This window comes from Octopus sinensis, linkage group LG4 (assembly GCF_006345805.1).
Source record: "Octopus sinensis linkage group LG4, ASM634580v1, whole genome shotgun sequence".
In the NCBI taxonomy this organism is placed as follows: domain Eukaryota; kingdom Metazoa; phylum Mollusca; class Cephalopoda; order Octopoda; family Octopodidae; genus Octopus; species Octopus sinensis.
Window position 1 is genome coordinate 110,150,692 of NC_043000.1, and position 17,125 is coordinate 110,167,816.

The window sequence follows — 17,125 nt, forward strand, 5'->3', positions numbered from 1 at the left end:
CAGATTATACAAAAATTAAAGCCCCTATTCATGTTTTACTCTGAAAATCCAAGGACTTTCAAGAGCTGCTCAAACTCTGAGTTTAATTTACCTTTGATTTAGTCTTCAAGGAAGAAAGCACGGATGACTAAGAACTTTTACAAAGAGTGGTTTCCAAGTAGTTTTTGTTCTGCTGTAGAAAGAGGTACAGTGCCAAACATAATATTTCCCACAAAACATCACTCTTTGTTGGCTCCTTGGAGAAAATAGCAAGCCAAGCCATCCAATGGACTTAAATAAATTTTCTGATAATGCGAGAAAAGAATACAACAACTTCATTGCTCTCCAGTCAATGGATCAAAGTGTGATGGCTAAGATCAAGGCATCAGCAGAGGATTTTCAAACAACTCATTAAAGCAAATGACAGAAAGGCTAGATCTACAGCTGGAGACTTCTGAAAGTAATTCAACATAATGGATGCTGTGGATAATCTAGAGGAATCATGAGATGAAACCAAACCTTCAGCTCTTGAATGGCGCTTGGCAAAAAAAACACATGGCCAGACTGTACGTGTAACTTTGCAAGTTTTGCACAAACCAGAATGTCTATGAAATTGAGGGAGATATTGTGACCCTTGCAAATGATGTAGGTTTTGAAGGAGTCATAGAGGATGATATGGTTGAGTTGCTAGGGTCCCATAGGGAAAGTTTTATCTAAAGAACTTTGAGCCTAAACAAGATGAGAATACAGATAAAAATATGGAAATTCCATCAACTCCACTAAAATACAAAGAATATTGCAATAGGAATGGTATTTAGAAGAGAGGAAGATCTGCAAGTTTCTGCTAATGGCAATCCTAATTGTGGACATAGAATAATTCCAAGAAGAATTTACAATAAGCTCAGTTCCTACACTGAGCTGTTCAAAGAAGTGATGCACCAGAAACATCATAGAATTTTGGATAAGTTCTTCCCTCCTCGATATTGGTAATGATGAAATTATAAAATACAAGATGGTGTTCTTCATCCTCCACTACCACCCCTCACTCCATAGTCAACATCCTTTATGTTAAGAACGTACCCCATTCTGCTATTAGGATTCTTATTTATTCCCTAACGTGTTTCTCTTCAACATTTTCCTGCATACAAGACGGCAAGCTGGCAGAATCGTTAGCACGCAGGGTGAGATGCTTAGCGGTATTTCATGTCTTTATGATCTAAGTTCCGCCAAGGTTAACTTTGCCCTTCATCCTTCTAGGATTGATAAATTAAGTACCAGTTGCTTACTGGGGTCAACCTAATCACCTGGCCTCCTCCCCCAAAATTCCAGGCCTCATACCTAGAGCGGAAAAGAATATTTTTATGGATGCATCTTTTAGTGTGTATCTTTAGAGATTGTTATTTTCATACATGAAAGTTGCCTAATGGTTACAGTGTTGCACTCACAACCATAAGACCATGGTTTCAATTCCTGGACCATGTGGTGCCTTGTGTTCTTGAATAAAACACTTCATTTCACCTGGCCTCAGTCCACTCATCTGCAAAACAATTTCTGCAGCAGCTTGGAAGTTCATCCTGTAACAGACCAGCATCCCATTTAAGGGGAAGTATTGTAATCTTAGACACTTTACACACCATGGAAACCAAGTTAATTTCTGGTCTCATGAGTCTTGGGATTCCTGACAGACTTAAGAAGACTCTTTTATGAAGCATTTCAAGTGCTTCCCAAGCCTCATGAGATAGTGTTTGTATCAACAATGCCGTATAATAGATGCCTTGTATGAAATTCTAGATCACACTCGCCTAAAATTCTTCTGCAGTGTTGTTCCTTTTCCATTTTTAATTGTAAAATTTTAGTCAATGCTAGCATCATCAGAAAGTAAGCTTTCTTGACTAATTGAATCCATCTGCATCAGCAGTTACATTATTTGGAAGACAACCAAATCTAAAGAGGTACTTGGGTATTTTGAAGACTTATTAAACTAAATTACTACAAAGCCTCTACTAAAATAGATTAATGCTTATTAACTACAAACTCATGGTTGGAAAAGAAAGAGAAATATTTCTGTTATGTTTTTAACTGACCTTACAGCTTCGGGTTTTGTAAAGTGCAGAGATAAGTGTTCCAAAGGTCATGTGATATAATTGCTTCTTGCTAGATTCACCTTCAAATATTCTGGAAAATTATTTAGCCTACATTGGTGCAGGTTTCTGGGTGTGTCTGTGCATGTATGTCTCTCCCCACCCTGTATTTCTAACAATTTCAGGTCAGTCCGACTGAGTGGCATCTTGAATCAGTGTCATTTACCATAGCCCCCAACTAACCAAAGTCTTTTGATTACATTTGGTAGACAGAAGCTGAAAGCCCACAGTGTGTGTATGTGTGTGTATAGACATGAATATATGTGCATGTGTGAGTATGTATATGTATATGCTACTTTGTCTTGATATTGTGTGAAAACATGTCTGGCCAAGAAGATATGTTACCTTGTTTGAAAACAGGTGATGATTGGTAACAGAAAGTGCATCTACTGTTGCTGTTGAGCACAGCGGTCTTTGTCCAGTGGGAGAAGTCCGAAACGTGGTCCTTTGCTATTCGTAAGCAGGTCAACCCCCGACACCGAGAGCATCGACGGATGGATGAATGCACATCCAGGCTCAGTGGTTGCGTAGGAAGTCAGGGACAAGAAACAGGAAGAAAGAGTGAGAGAAAGTTGGGGGCGAAAGAGTACAACAGGGGTCACCACCACCCCCTGCCAAGCCCCGTGGAGCTTTAGGTGTTTTCGCTCAATAAACACACACAACGCCCGGTCTGGGAATCGAAACCGTGATCCTCCTACCACGAGTCTGCTGCCCTAACCACTGGGCCATTGCACCTCCACTGCATCTGCTGTAGAAAAGCTGCCTCAATAACTTCTGTTTGACTCATACACACATGGAGATATGAATGTTAAAACGATGATGATGATGATGATAACAGGCATCTTTTGAGGATTAATTACCAGAACACATCTACATCAATGCTTTGATGTTATGAAGAAGACAACACACTTTCTTGCTGAAGTGCTCATAGTTTTGATCCAAAGCTGTGGTCATTGGTTCTTCAAATCGTCTTTGACTTGATGGAGGAGGATTTGTCAGAAAACAATAGGAAATCCATCCTAAATTTTGAACACACAAAGAGTCTTCTGAATGACAAAGGAACATTTATAATGATGGATGGATGGATATTTGTAGTCTTCAGTTTCCTTTCTGGTTCCACTAAACTATCCTTTTCTCCAAGAAACATTTTTTTGTTCTCCTCATGAGACTTGAGGTGCAGGCTTAGCTCTGAGTTTAAGAAGATCACATTGTAATCATGTGGTTTCAGGTTCAGTCCCACTGTGCAACACTTTGGACAAGTGTTTTCCACTATGGTCCCAGGTGACCAATGCCTTGTGAGTGAATTTAATACACTGAAACTGTAAAAGGTGTGTGTGTATATATATAACCATTAGCCTAGTACTTATTGTATCGGTCTCTTTTGCTGAACTGCTAAGTTACAAAAAGTACCACATTTATAATAAGTACTAGGGTAATGGACTAAATTCTTTAAGGTGTAATGGCCACAGACCAATGCCTGAAGATAATTTGGAAAAAAACGTAAACTCATGTCACTTATGCACACACACACACACACTGTGCCCAGTTCCTATTAAGAAGCAGTTTGGTTAGTGGTGCCATTATTTCAATCAAACCAATCCTTGTTTGTATATTCTACCAACCCCAAAATATTCTTTGCAGTTTCAGCAATAATGCTTTTCAACTGGTTCCGTTTTACAATATCATTGCCGTCAAGGAATGGAGAATTTCTTCTGTATATCAAGATCTTTGTCCATAAAAACAGTCCTTGTTTTGGGTTGGATACAATTTACTGAGACAGATTTTCTACAGCCGGATGCCCTTCCTGTTGCCAAGTGAAGTAATACTTTCCTCATGGTCAGACACATTCTCACAGAATATTGAAATTGAATGACCCTGCCTGTAGGACAGTGACACTCATTTACAGCGATTGTACAACTGCAACACACAGAGATACACGCAAACACACACACGCACACAATTAGACCCTTCACTATTCTGTTTCCGTTCTCAGCTGGAACCATTTCATTTTATATTAGATCAACAGCAACATCAAAATCAAATCAAATGGAAATTGTAGTTGTGAGCCCCATGCCAGTAGCATGTAAAAAGCACCATCCGATCGTGGACGATGTGCCAGTGCTGCTTTGTCTGGCTTCTATGCCAGTGGAACATAAAAAGCACCATCCGATCGTGGATGATGCCAGCTCCTCTGGCCCCTGTGCTGGTGGCACGTAAAAGGCACCCACTACACTCTCGGAGTGGTTGGCGTTAGGAAGGGCATCTAGCTGTAGAAACACTGCTAGATCAGATTGGGGCCTGGTGCGGCCTCCTGGCTTTCCAGACCCCAGTCGAACTGTCCAACCCATGCCAGCATGGAAAACAGACATTAAACAATGATGATGTTTAACACTGTTGAAAATATGGAAGAGCCACCAATATCTTTTCTTCCTTTAAAAGATATATATTTACAATTACCATCATCAACTGTATCGTTATATTTTAACATGTTTCTCTTGTCCGTCAAAATCCTCGTTAGTGACAAAGATCTTTAATTTTGCTAGTTAGTCCTGGCAATTCTCAGCGATGCTTAGAGAAATAATGTTGTATGTCAAAATAAGAAAAAAACATCATTGCAACAAACTTGTGATTCCTTGTGGCATTTGATATCTTTCGTTGCAAGCTTTGATGTTTCTTGGCCTGACTTCTGTTAGAAAGTTTATTACATATCACTGTTTCAACCTCTAATGCAGCCACATAGTTTTCTGGTGTAAACCTGATAATATATGAAGTGGTGCTCATCTCAGAGCAAATAAACTAAGCAAAGCCAAGCAGATATAATTGCTTTGACTGCTAGTGTCATTCCAAAGCAGACATTGGAATTTGGTGCAACCCTCTGGCCTGCCAGTTCCTGTCAAACCATCCAACCCATGATGACATTGAAAAAAAGAATGTTAAATGATGATGATGATGATCCTTAGATATTTAGCAATAGAAGAAATGGGAAATCTTGATGCTTACACCAATTCCAAAAACAATTACAACAAAAAATAAATGACAAGTGTTCACGAAAATTAAAGTTGTACTAAAAGAATATTTTAAAAAACCAGATTGCCATAAAAAAGAAAAAAAAACATTTATCCAAGATGAAGATAAGAATACATAAAACTATTAACGAAACAAAGTGTCGGAATTATGTAATTATTGATACGATGTGCAATAAAGGATCAATAGAGATCAATGTTTATGAGAGGATAACACCAGGGCAACCTTTCTGTAGCCACAGAGCTGCAGGTCATTTTGCACCATGGTTATTACTCTTACTCCAAAATACAATTATTCCAGAGTGCAAACCCTTCATGTCAATGTATAAAACCATAATAATGACACAAATTATGACCAACAACTTACATCAGGCAATTTTAATTTGTAAAACCCTTCTTGTTAATATTTCCCATTTTCATATTTATGTAGCAGCAGGCAACACAACTGTGTTGGAGCAACTATCATATATATATATATATATATATATATATATATATATATAGTTGGAATTTACAAAAAAACAAAACAAAAGATGAAGACAGGTGTGTAAACAACAAACAGATATATTAGTTTAACACTCAGGAAGTGACAAAGTCTTTAACGTTTTGAGCCTACGCTCTTCTACAGAAAGGGACACAGAAATAAACAGGGGGAGAAAATAGAAAAAAGGTTTAGTGGCTAGCGATCTATCATGGCTACTATCATATATATATATTTCTTTACTACCCACAAGAGGCTAAACGCAGAGAGGACAAACAAACAGATTAAGTCGATTACATCGACCCCTGTGCGTAACTAGTACTTATTTAATCGACCTCGAAAGGATGAATGGCAAAGCCAACCTCGGCGGAATTTGAACTCAGAACGTAGTGGCAGATGAAATACCGCTAAGCATTTCACCTGGCGTGCTAACGTTTCTGCCAGCTCACCGCCCTATATATATATATGATAGTAGCTAAGCTATATGTGTGTGTGTGTGTGTATATGTATATATATATATATATATATATATATATATATATATATTAGAAGAAATGAGGTAATCAGAAGATCGGATGGTTTATATTTACAGATATTTCTTTATATATTACATTTTTTATATATATATCATATCACTTAGATCATTAGCGCTTTCTCCCATTCTAGTGGGGTTTTCAAATCAAAATATGTTCCTTTGTGGGGAATTTTAATAATTTTATATATATATATATATGTGTGTGAGTGTGTGTATATATATATATATATATATGTGTGTGTGTGTGTGTAATATGTTTGTATATATGTGTTCAACTGTCCTATGCCAGCATAGTAAAGGGACATCAAATGATGACTTTTTATATATATATATATATATATATAATATATATATATATATATATACAAACACACACACACATACACAAAACTATTGTAAAGCCTTCTTGCTAGTATGTTAAATCCAAACCTGGGCACTGTTAATTAATGAAGTTAACATTTTCGTTAAAGATTTAACTTTCAAGTTAACTTTGGAAATCATTATCGGACTAATTAACTTCCACTAACTTCAATTCAATTAAATTAACGGATTTTATAGTTTTGACACTTTTTAAAGGTGTTTTTAGAGCAAAAACTGATTTTTCGTTTTTTGCTATAATAGAAATTAATGTTAACATCTCATCAATAACTTCAGTTACATTTTTAATGAATTAACTGATTAATGGTTAACAAAGTTAACTTTTTGATTAATGGTTAAATCTTCTCTCTCTAAACTCTACAACCGTTGAATTACTGTGAACAACATTGTATTCTACTGAATACAATACTAAATGTAAGAAAATTTTTGTAAAGTGTAAACCCTGCTTGCCAAAATGTTAACTTCTTTGAGTCGGCAGCTGATAGTAGCAGAGTTTCATAACAACTGTTTAATGTAACAGTTCTAACGAAGATTTTGGTTCCATATTGGTTAACGCATGTAAGGGTACAGTTGTTGAAGACACAATATGATAGAGGGTCTACAGAAATGCTTTAGGTATTATGGTACCATATAGCCTGGAGTGAGGAGGTTTAACTTTCACAATCCACAAATAATGGAAAGATATGAATGGAATCGGTAGGTTAGTGGTTTATAAAGAGCTCACCAAACCAATTATATTAACGTGTTTTAGGTAGAACCACTGTGATGTTATTCACACACATAGCATCTATCTATCGATACATATATAAATCTATGTACGTATGTATCTATATATACCTGCACACACATACATACACACAAGCATTCATATATATATATATATACATACAAACACATACATTCATAGATTTATATATATATAAATAAAAATAAACACACATACATACATGCCTACCTACATGCATATATATACATACATAACCTAAAGGCAGAAATATCAGTCGTAAAATTGCGAATTACCCATGTGTATGTATATATATATAATACACAGACATACATACATTCAAATATATTCATTTATATATATATATAGGAATATATATATATATATATATATATATATATATATATATATATATATATATATATATATATATATATATATTATATATATATATATATATATATGTGCAACCCATGCTAGCATGGAAAGCGGACGCTAAATGATGATATATATATATATATATATACACACATACACATATATATATATATATTTATATACACACATATATACACACACATGCCTATGAAAGAGAGAGGGAAATCAGAGGTTCTCTCTAGGTATTTTTGTTCAAAATGAAATTGTAGGCAATCTGTTGTAAGCTGCTTTGAACTTAAAAGAATGTTAAAGACAAAATGTGTACACACACACATACCCACATACTGAACACCATATCTGGATGGAAATGATCCTATAGATGTGACTGTGTGTTATGAAAGCAAAGAGATATGATCAAATGATGATGATGATGAAATAAACTATAGGAAGGGGAGAAAAAAATTTACATTTGCTCCCATCAAGTAAAATATTCAGTGGAATTTTTCTTTTGAAAATGGAATGAAATTAAAGCACAAAGTAAAATTTTCCTTTAATACATTCTCAGCATGTTATGGCACAAAGTTTTTTTGTTTTTTTTTGTTTTCCTTTGCTCCAGTCTGTCCACCATGAAGAGAACGCCAAACAGAAGTCATTGCAGCGGTGGTAACTAGAACAACAATTATTTCTTCAGCACAAAAAACAAAATTTGTAAAGGTAACACACACACATACTTGTATGTCTATATACATATGTGTATATATATATATATATATATATATATATATATATATATATATATATTATATGCATCCAGCTGTGGAAACTCTGCCAGATCAGATTAGAGCCTGGTGCAGCCTCCCGGCCTGCCAGTACTCAGTCATACCGTCCAACCCATGCCAGCATGGAAAGCGGACGTTAAACGATGATGATGATATATATGTGTGTGTGTATATATATTTACATATGCATGTATAGATATATGTGTATATGTACATATATATATATATATATATATGTCTATATGTGTATATATGTGTGTGTATACACATATAGACATGTATGCATATATAGCTATATATGTCTATATGTACATATATATTATGTGTGTGTATATTTACATGCATGTATAGATATGTCTATATGTACATATATATATATATGTCTATATATATGTATGCATGTATATATATATATTTATAAATGCATGTATAGATATGTATGTCTATATGTACATATATGTATGTGTGTGTGTGTGTGTATGTGTGTGTATAAATATATATATACATATATAAAGCAACTGAAACAGTTGGTCCCAGGGTATTGTTGATACATATTTTTCAACTCGTGATGAGAAGAAAATGTGAAGTTGATCACAGCTGGCTTTATGCTTAAAATCATGCTTAACTTGACGATGATCCGAATGGCAAGAGAAAGTCTTGGGAAAAGACAAGATCTGATCTGCTACTCAATGCACAAATATGATAATGAGACATTGCTATAGTTAACAACAACAACAACACCACCACCAACAGCAGCAGCAGCAGCCATAGTTTATACTTGGCTATTATACAAGTCAGCAATATTGCAGCCTACAGCTCACTCCAACACGCATTTCCCACTTGATAAAAAGCAAGTATTTATAGTGTTTAGGGTTTAGAAACTTTTAATTTAAGGGGGGAAAGTATCATAGAGAGAAGAGACAGGATGGGGATGGGTTTTTCTGTATAAGATCTTAACACGTGTTAAGATTATGTGTAAATTTGGACATATTTACATAAATACATACTCACACACACATGTTCACATTCTTCCAGTTGTTTTTAAAAGGTACTTAGATATGTAAATATTAAAATGTGTGTGTGAATACTACGTACGGGTGCACATACCTCCTCATTGCATGTGTTTGTTAGACAATGAAGTACAGCTTAGAGTCGATCCATTACAGATGATAAACTGTTAGAATGGATAACATCCACATGAACAGATGAACAGGAGGGATGGCCACAAATGTAGAAAATATAATTTAGACATGAAAGTTTTAAAAAATACATAGAAATACCCTTCTGCAGTGCCAAACCCTTTCTTCATGCCATCAGGTATCATTTCAGAGTCTGACATTTGTTCTAACAATAAACTTGTGATGCAGCTAAAGCCAGCTCAGCTGTAGCACGGTCGAAGTACTGTTGCATAACCTTACCTTTATGACAAAACACACATTCATGTAAACAGGAAAATATTTCAGCATAAATCAATGTTGAGACTGATTAAAATATATTTGTATGTTTATGTTTTTTGTTTAGTAACTAATTAGCTAAATCCTCATTATGTTTATCATGTTGTTGTTGTTGTTACTACCATATCATTATTATTGGTTTGAAAAATTTAAGCCTGTATTGAACAAATATAAAGACAGATTTTTATAAACTTCTGACAGATGCATGAAGAGTAAAATTTGATGAAAAATCAGATGACACGAGTCATATTTTAACAACTGAATATTAAAAAAAACACTCACGCACACACAACAGACAGGCAGACAGATGGCTGGCTGAATATATTTTTAGGGAATAAGATCACTTCACTTTCTATAAATAGTCTGTTTTCTACAATGAATTAATTATATTTATCTACACTTATAATGGAATGGAAAAATTCTAAAATTTCTTCTATCATGTAACTGCCTTTTTTTTTTATCTTATATTTATTCAGGTTTTGTTTTTCCATTTCCAAAATAGAAAACTGACCTTTGCTCTTCTCTCTAAATAGAAAGGATCAGCAACAGACTCTTGAAAAAGAGTTAAAATAACTTAACAATATCCAGAAGCTATCACAAAGAATATTTTTATGTGAATATCTTCAATTGTGAATATCTTCAATTGACACAGAAGATTCTAAAAGGTTTGAAGCTTCTTCTGGACATGACTTTCCATGGAACTTTTCAAGCAAATTTTGTCTCAAATAAGAAAGTAATAAGATATATTTCTAAAAACAAAAAAAAAAAAAAAAAAAAAAAAGAGAAAACTTGCAGAAGATTCAGAAAAAAATCTTTCTGGCTGAACTTTTTTAAATAAATTTCTTTCTGTTCTCATGAATGAAATTGTTGCTGAGACAAAGGACTGCTAATGAGTCCCAAGTGCAGATTAAAGAATTGAATAAAGCTTGAGCTATTATCCCAACTCAGTAGGACATCCCCACAGATTCTAAACTACCAAACAATAGTCAGTTACTGTGAATTTGCAGCTGTCCACTGGTATTGAACTTGTTTTCTCTTCTGTGGCAACTAGACTGCAATGAACAAGATATTGAATAAGAGCAACTAGTGAGAAACCCAGCCTGGCTAAAATATAAAAGCAATCCCTTAAAAAGGAAACAAAAAACAATTTTTTTGTCAATGCATTTACATGAAAAATTTCAAAATGCAATTTCTTCTGTAAAAAGAAAATTAATTGAAAAGTAGATGACAAAAAATTTGGTGGGTTTGACAGAAATTTTTTTTTTTCTTCTTAAATTAGATATTTGAGAAATCCCTTACAAACTATTTTGATTAAAGGTCAGAAGAATAAATAAACTGCATGATAATCTCAGGTGATTCTAAAGATTAAAACTTTAATATAATAATTCTACTACTTATTTGGTTTTTACCTATTTTTAAGTAAGAACCACTTGATTTGTTTAACTTGGAAAATTCCAGTGAAGAAGCTTATCATAAATTATGGATTAGTAAGATAACTTTGAAATTAGGAAAGATGCTTAAAACAATAACTATCATAAAAGTAAAATTAATTCCTCTCATGCAGCTGGTGATATTGAGATGATGTTCCTACTGCATGTGTATTTCACATTATCATTATTACTATTGTTTATTATTATTATTATTACTATTATTATTATTACTACTACTACTATCACTGAAAGGTGGAATGTGTTTATGATGAGCTACAAAAATTGTGTAGAAAACATCATTTTTGTTTGTGTTTAAAATTAAATGCAAACCCTTTAGAATGGTCGTTTTCAGCAGGACAAAATGCATGCGACAGAAAACATAAAAGTATATTTTTTCATACAACCTTAAATAGCTGTAAGTGTTGGTCTTTCCTGCTACTACCTACTCAAAGATTCAACATGGCAGAACATTAGCTAGTTCTCACAGGGAATGACCTACAAGAAAGGAGTTCAGCAGGCAGGTACGTAGTCATTGGTTGATGCAAACCTAGTTAACCAATCAGAACTAAGCTCACTAAAGCCAACTGCTCTATTGTGCTGCTATTTATTTTATTTATTTTTTGTAAATGTGTATGTGTGTGCAAGTGTGTGTGTGTGTTGGTATCTGTTAAGATAGCATCATATAACTTATTCAAGTTCTTGAGAAATTAAATACATCAAAAATAATGGAATACTAAAATATAATGTTTTTTAGTGTTAGTCAAATAATTTCATTTGGCTGACTACAATTCCATTACAACAAAACAAATCTTTATTAAACAATAAACTCAATGTTAAAATGTTGGAGGAAAAACATGTATCAGAAATGGCGAGGCTAAACAAAAGTTAAACATCTGGAATTTAATTTTTTTCTTTTATATATACTAATACTACTAACTTTAACTATTGCTGTGAAATATTTTCTGTTCACTAAATAAGTTCAAATACATTCATGAACCTCAGAAATTTAAAAATAAAAAACTAGCTAACATTACTATGCCAAGTAAAGAATTAATAACATTAGAAAAAGGAAAGGAATCCTTTCCTTAGGTTTTATAATATATTTTAAATGTTTCCAGCATATCAAAGTGGGAAAAATCTGTTTCAACAAAACAGCAGACATTTTAGCCCGTTTACAGTGTTATGTTGACATCTATCCTACAATGTACGCTTGTTATGAGCATACAATTACTCTTTCACATCCATAACCAGTCTCTCTCTCTCTCTCTCGTGCTTTTTCTTATTTTTGTAATTTTAAGGACACCTCACACCGACAGGATGGCAGGAGACTAATTTGTTTGTCTATATCTACCTGATAGATAGCTTCAAACTCGACATTCTACTCACCCTTCATAGGAAGAAATAAAAAATACAGAAACAAGTCACATTTCTAGTCTCAACATCAATTCAACATTAACCACAATGGCTTCAAGTTCTATTTCACATCAGAGAATATTCAAACTTCTCTATTAAACCTTTATTTTTGCTTAACCCTTTCGTTACTGTATTTATTTTGAGAAGCTCTGTGTTTCTTTCAATTACTTTAAATAGAACAAAGAATTTAGTAAACTAACTTATGTTATCATTCAGCTAGTGTTAGGAACATAAATTGTGACTAAGGTTTGGTGGAAGATTTTAATTCAAAACTTATGAAAACAAGACATTTGTACAACAGAGCCAGAGCCGGTTTCAGCTGGGTTGCTAACGAAAGGGTTAAACAGCTTGGATCAAAATATTTCTATTTTACATGAAAAGCACAAATAACCAATCAATGATGAGAGGGGAACTGAGAGCTCCACAGACAGGCGACTCATCCTTCTTATATAATTCTCACCCAAAATTAAATGAATTTAAAACAGAGAGAGAGAGAGACTACATGGTCCTTCCTAACTTGCTTTACTTCACCTCACACTCTTTCATCTTGCAGGATATAATCATCATTATCATAATGATATCAGATAATAATATCATTAATAAAAGAAATGGAGAAACTATTGAAATATCAAAGATGTAGGAACAGAAATAACCTGAATGAAGAACCTGAAGACAGAAACAAGCCCTATAATAATAACAACAGGGGCTTTAGGTGTGGTCTGAAAACACACAGAAAAATGCATAATCAAAACCCCATGATTTATGAATATAACAGAGAAATTTGCTGAGTACTTTCAATACTGTAAACATAATAAAATAACCAAAACAAGCCACAGCACATGGCCTAGGCACACAAAGTCACACTTGTAGTGCAGTCAAAGAATGTAATAAATACAAGGCTATTGAATGATAATAATAATAATGATGATGATGATGAAACTTGACAGGAAAACTAGAAAGCTGTTGACAAAGTGTGAAGGCCACCACCAGAAAGCTGATATCAACCGGCTGTACATGGAGAGAGACCAGGGTAGAAGAGGTTTAATTGCTGTGGAAGAGTGTGTATGAATGGAAAAAAGAAAAAAACCTACAAGAATATTTACAGAACAGAGAGAGAGAGAGACTACTAAAGACGGTGAATAAGGAACAAGCAATCAAGTGTGGAATAGGAGACAAAAACAAGAATGAAATTCACAGAGAGCATTTTAGAGGATGCATGTGGAGCAAAATTCTGGGCTTAGTTAAAAAAAAACGAAGCAGGAAGCCTAATTGTAGTAGCCCAGAATCAAGTGATAAAAACAAACAAGTTGTAAAAAATATATATAGAGAGAAAGTGTCAGAAAAATGTAGAATCTGTGAAACTTGGAATGAGACAGTGGCACACATTGTTGCAGAATGTCCCCAGCTGGCACGGGAAGAATATAAGGAATGGAGACATGACCAAGTTGTTTTACACTGGAAGCTTTACCAGAAATAGGGGTTTGAAGCTGGAGACACACAGTATGAACATTGGGTCAAAAGAATGCTGGAGTCGGAGAATTGTAGGATTCAGTGAGACTTTCCTATTCAAACAGACAAAAATCTGGAAAATAATAGACAAGGAAATGCGAAGTTCCTTACTAATTGATCCATCATGTCTGTTTGATTCCAGAATTGTTAAGAAAGAGGATGTAAAACAAACAAAAAAAATTTTTTAAATACAATTTCTTAAAACGTAAAATTGCAAGAATTTTAAGTTTGAAAAGTGTAAAGTTGTGCTTATAATAATTGGTGCATTGGGAACTGTAAGCAAAGCTATAGAGAAATAGTTGAAGGAGATTGGAATAGAATGTCTTGTAGAGATTCTACAGAAAATTTGTTTCTGAGGAACAGGAAAGATTATCAGAAGGATTTTAAGCACTTGAAAGACTATTGAAAGCTTGTGGATACCTGAGGTTACCCAGGTAGTAACCCGCTACCCACATATATTCTGCCAGGAATAAGACAGAACCTGAGTCAAGTCAATAGCAACAATGGTTTCAAACTTTGGCAAAATGCAGTTGAGCGATTACACTGACCCCAGTACATGACTGGTACTTTATTTTAACCTCAAAAGGATGAAAGGCAAAGTTGTTCTTGGCTGAATTTGAACTCAGAAATGCAAAAGGGGCAAAGGAAATGTTACGAAGAATTCTGTTGGCTGCAGTGACATTTCTGTCAGCTCACTACAACAACAACAATAAAAACTGACCATACTATTGAGGCAGGAAGACCAGATATGACCACAGAGGACAAAATAAACAGAAGGTGTAAGATTTTACAATTCCCTATGACAGCAGAGTCGATACCAAAGAAATTGAAGAGAATTGAGAAATACCAGGATCATATCAGCGAGCTGTAGTAATTGGTGCACTTGGTACCACATAAAAAATGCTGCCTAAAAGACTGAGAGCGACTGGAACTGAGACTCACAGTCTGCAGGAAAGTACCATTCTATATTCTGCAAGAAAGATTCTTCAAATTTGAGGGGACTTGTTGTCGCCAAGTATCAAGATAAAATACTTGCTAACAAAATTTGCATGCTCTAGCATAATAATAATAATAATAATAATAATAATAGAATAGGAAGCCGGACATAGTCTTAATTGAGAAAGAAAACTATGCTGGATCATAGACATAGCATGACCAGCTGACAAGGTATGTGATAAGGAGGAAAGAAAAGTCGATAGATATGACAGGTTAGCTTGAGAAGTTAAGCAGTTGTGGTCGATGAAAAAGGTAGCAGTAGTACCAATAATTGTCGGAGCCCTGGGAACAGTGAGCAAAAACTTCAAGAAGTATGTGGAATAAATAGAGGCTGCAACAAGGGTGGAGCACTTGCAGAAAACAGCACTGCTTGGAACTGCTCAAATACTCCAGAAGGTGCTCAAAAAATAAGAGGTGTTATCTTAGTTCACTGGTAGTGAACAGCTGACACCGTAATACATCTCCAGCGTTAGAAGCTGTGCAAAGGCAATAATAATAATAAGTGGGTTTCTTTGCCCTATGTATCAGGAAAAAACTCAGCAAGAAATGAAGACATAATAATCAAGGATTAGAGAAAAAAATGCCTGCTTACTGATAGATATTGCAGTGCTTTCAGACCAAAATATTGTTCAGAAAGAAATGGAGAAATTTTCAAAGTAAAAGACCTCGAAATTGAAGTATTTATGACGTGGGGCATGAAGGTGAAAACAATACTGGTAATAAATGGAGCATTGGGCAAGATAAATAACATATAAACAAAAAGGTAGAAGCTATACCTGGATCCTCAACATAGCACACTATCCAAAAAATAGCCCTGCTAGGGACAGCCCACATCCTACACAATACACTATTAATTCAATAATACAACCTAAACAAAACAATCCACAAACACAAGACACACTCTATACAGCAAATATCCAATGAAATAAACTACCACCAGCAAGCCAATTACTCAATGCATTACAACACACAACACAAACACTAATACAATAAAAGGATGAAAGACAAAGTCAACCTCAGTGGAATTGGAACTCAGAACATAAGGACAGACAAAATGCTGCGATGCATTTTGTCCAGCATGCTAACGATTCTGCCACCTTGCCATCTTAATAATAATAAAAATTTTAAAATAACAATAATAATAAAGGCTTCAAATTTTGGCACAAGGCCAGCAATTTTGAGAGATGGAGTAAGTCAAATACATTGACCTTGGTCATCATTTTATCAACCTCAAAAGAATGAAAGGCATAAGTTGGCCTCAGAATGTATCAAATCAGAAGAAATGCTGGTAAGCATTTGGTTCAATGCAATGACAATGCTGCCAGCTTGCTGCCTTAATAATAATAATAGTAATAATAATGGTTTCAAATTTTTCCACAAGGGCAGCAATTTAGGGGGAGGGGATGAGTCGATTATATCGACCCCAGTGTTCAACTGGTCCTTATTTTATCGATTTTGAAAAGATGAAAGGCAAAGTTGACCTTGGAATTTGAACTTAGAATGTAAAGATAGATGAATAATAATAATAACTCTATATTTATGTTAATAGTGAGTATTTTAGCAAAAATATTACATTTTCTAGCGGGACCTGTGAATATTTCACAGAATGGTAAACCTATCGGGTTATTTCTGAAAACTTTATCCCAAAAACCTGAAAGCGTAACCTGTGTTGTGTCTGTATCAAAAAATGGTCACTCATCTGCTAAGCATTGAAAAGCGAATGGAATTGGAATATGATGCTTACTTAATGCACTTTATATATATCTACACTTTATGCACAATTTTCTACACTTAACACACAACACTCTCCCTCTTCGCCTTACCTTCCTTTTCTCTCTCCCTTTTCTTTCACATTTTGCCTTTCCCTTCAACTAACCATGTGAAAGCGTTACAGATGGGCTAAGT

The 17,125-nt window shown here is 34.4% G+C and overlaps 1 protein-coding gene across 7 annotated transcripts in view; it reads right to left on the minus strand.

Moving 5' to 3' along the window:
* LOC115210291 (protein kinase C-binding protein 1) overlaps positions 1 to 17,125 on the minus strand; it is a 111,717-nt gene that overhangs the window by 84,432 nt on the left and 10,160 nt on the right. Inside the window, exon 1 of one of the 7 annotated variants that reach the window (XM_029778800.2) lies at positions 11,707 to 11,811. The exons of 5 other annotated variants lie outside the window; for them this stretch is intronic. The gene's annotated coding sequence lies outside the window, so the exon portion shown is untranslated. Of the gene's footprint in view, positions 1 to 11,706; positions 11,812 to 17,125 lie in introns of those variants that run through there. One more of the 7 variants, XM_029778802.2, reaches the window with a different exon arrangement.